The sequence below is a fragment of the Bison bison genome, unplaced genomic scaffold, assembly GCF_000754665.1.
Source record: "Bison bison bison isolate TAMUID 2011002044 unplaced genomic scaffold, Bison_UMD1.0 scf7180017864079, whole genome shotgun sequence".
In the NCBI taxonomy this organism is placed as follows: domain Eukaryota; kingdom Metazoa; phylum Chordata; class Mammalia; order Artiodactyla; family Bovidae; genus Bison; species Bison bison.
Window position 1 is genome coordinate 1,663,588 of NW_011494651.1, and position 3,240 is coordinate 1,666,827.

The following is a 3,240-nucleotide window of genomic DNA, read 5'->3' on the forward strand; positions in this document are numbered from 1 at the left end:
CACCCTGGGCCTCGGGGCCGTCTCCAGTCCTGGCCCAGGAAATGCCTCGGGATCCGGAAAGCTCTGGGCCTTGGCTCTCGGGAGGTTGTCCTTAGTGTTCAGGCCTTGGCCAGCACTGATGCCCTGTGACCCCTGAGCACCGGTGGCATGTCCGCGATGGTGAGTGAATGAATGAAGGGGTGAAGGAACAAATGAAAGAGGTGATGGCCCCGCCTTGGGTCTGCCAGACCCTGCTTCCTTCCTCGGCATCTTCACGCTGCAGCCCCCCAACCCTGGCACGGTGTGAGGGGGTTCTGGGACGGGCTCCTCACAGCTGGCTCCTAGGCCTGGAGACGGGGGCTGTGGGCACCAGGCTCTGTGACTCTGAGCCCCAGTTTCCTCTCCACGAAATGGTTGCTTGTTGCCTCCCTGGCTGTCACCCTGAGAGGGGCCGGGCACACATTTCATGGCCTGTGAGGAGAGGCGTCTTGCCAGCGCAGGCATGACTGCAAACACCGGGGCGTCTCCAGGGTGCTCGTGGTATGGAGACTGCTCTGCTCCATGTCGCTTCCTCTTTTTTTTCTTTAAGATTTTTTTTTTCCGGTGTGGACTATTTTTACAGTCTTTGTTGAATGTGTTACAGTATTGCTTCTGCTTTAGGTTTTAGTGTTCTGGCTGCAGAGGCCTATGGGAGCTTAGCTCCCTGACCAGGGATTGAACCCTCACCGCCCCCACACTGGAAGGTGGGATCTTAACCCCTAGCCACCAGGGAAGTCCAGACCCTTCCTCCTGTGAGGAGCTGTGCCCAAGAGAGAGAGCGGGTGGGCATATGGGGAGGGCAGACCCACCAGCATCCTCTTCCTCCAGGAGGGCACCTCGGACCCCTGTGGAGGGATGGGGTAAATCCAGGCCAGGACCCAGGATAGAGCCCTGCCTCCGGGAAAGTGGATCCTGCTAGCACACTGCCCCCTTGCCCGCCACCCGGAACACGGGGAACAGCAGCTCCTGGGCCCTGCTACATGGCCCTGAAGCCACCTGAGCGCTCCGGCTGGCTCTCCCATCCCTGTCTGTGGGTGGTGGACATAAAGAGATGCCACGGTGCCTGGGCCTGGGGGCCACACTCAGCCTCCTCTCCCCTCCCCTCGGCACATCTCCCCACCTTCCCTGGTGCTGGTCCTTTCACCTGATGATTGCTTCTTAAGACGGTTTGCCTGGCTCATCCTTCAGGGCTCAGCAAAGGTTGCCTCCTCCAGGAAGCCTTCCCTGATCTCCCCCATCTGGTGCTGGCCTCCCTGGGGCTCCTGTCTGTTTCTGTGGCATCTCCCCGGAGGGCAGTGCCACCCAATTTCTTCCTGGGGGTCTGGGGCTTTTACGACATTCTCTCCAGAAACTGGAGACAACATAGCAAAGGGTTTTTAGAGGGTGGAAGTCAGCATGGTGCAAGTGAGCCTGCCTCAAACACATATCTCACTGGTTTCCTGGCTGGTGAAAGTGTCTGCATCTGGTCTTCTCTCAGAACCAGGCCAGGAGGAACCTGAGCCTGACCCAGAAAAGTACTGAAAATTCACACTGGGTGCTGGATGAGCTTGTGGCTGAGTTACGCTGCAAATGATAACCACCCTGCAGTCGTTTGGTTGACGGGGTCAACGTGGCTGATGCATCCTTCTCTGCCTGGAGAATCCCATGGATGGAGGAGCCTGGTGGGCTACAGTCCATGGGGTCGCAGAGAGTCAGACATGACTGAGAGACTTTCATTTCACTTCTCTGGCCAGGAAAAGAGCCTTTTCTGGTTGTTTTCTTTTTAAATTAATTATATTAATTGGAGGAAAATCTGGTTGCGCTTTAAAGAGCCCAGAGAAATGGGTGAAGACTTTATAAGGTTCTGAAGCTTTCGCTATGCCTCCTTGGACCTGGGCCACGGGCGCATGGAGGAGGCCAGAGACAGGGCACACACGGAGGGGCCTGCTGTTCCACCCAGAGGGAGACCACGGGGCAGGCTCCAGCATCCCTGGGCCCAATGTCCACACCCATCTGGGACAGAGGCTCGTTCAGGGCACTGGCAACAGCCCCAGAAGAAAGGGGACCACCAGTCATGTCTGATGGGCAAGCCATGCTGTCCAGGGCCCCGGGGTCCAGAAAGAAATCGGATGACTCTGCCCTCCTGGGAAGATGCCCCAGAAACTGACAAGAGCCCAGGACCCCGGGAGCCCCAAGGAGGCCAGACAAGGGCGTTCAGGGAAGGCTTCTTGGAGGAGGACAACCTTTGCTGAATCTTTTAAATTATTTTTAAAAGATTTTGGGCAGCCTGTGGGATCTTGGTTCCCTCATCAGGGATCAAACCTGTGTCCCCTGCATTGGAAGCATGGAGTCAACCACTGAACTGCCAGAGAAGTCCCTGTATTTCTTACTATAAATCTCAGCGTCAGCCTTCCCGGCTGGCCCTCAGCCCTGGACTCCGGGGCCTCTTTGCCCTGAGTCCAGTGGAGGGCAAGGGTCTCCCTCTCCTCTCAGGTGAATCAGGATCAGGGTTGGGTGATTGCAGCCAGGCCAGGCAGGGGGCTGGGGAAGCCTGGAACCCCCTGGGTGTGGAGGGCTTCGCGGGGTGGCAGGGTGGCCCCAGCCTGGCGGCAGAGGCGAGGCAGGGGAAGTGGGTCCCTGGGGTGAGGGCCCTAGGGAAACCTCCTTTCCTGGCTCCCTCTGAACCGTGGGGACAAGAGCAACAGTCACTTCTGACAAGTCACAGGTCTCTGTCTCCTCCATCGCCCTGTCCAGAGTGTCCCCGCCCTGGTCCCTAGGATTCACACGGGCAGGTCTCTGTCCCCAGACAGCCCGCGGCCTCTTGCCCTTGACCTTGGGGGTCCAGCCCAGTTCTGGGCTTCTCCGGAGTCCCTGACATCCCCCAGTGTTCCCACCAGAGGGCGCCTTGCGGCCGGGAATGGCTGTGGCTCGGGGACCGGCGGGGCTTAAGGCAGGGCACTGGGGGGGACAGACTGGCGGAGGGCTGAGATCCGGCAGGCCCCTCCCTGGGGGTGCTTCCGGGGGCTGGGAGGTGGACGGCCGGGGGCCTGGGGAGGGGGCTCCTCCCCCAGGCGGGGAGACTGAGGCGGGACGACCTTTTGGATGCGGGGTCCGCACGGGGCTGCGGGGCTACATGAGTCCCCGGAGGACCTCGAAGCAGACGCAGCAGAGGCCGGGTGAGCGTGGGGCGCGTGGGGCGCAGCGTGTGCGTCCCTTCGTCGCTGGGGCCGCTGGGGCGTGTCC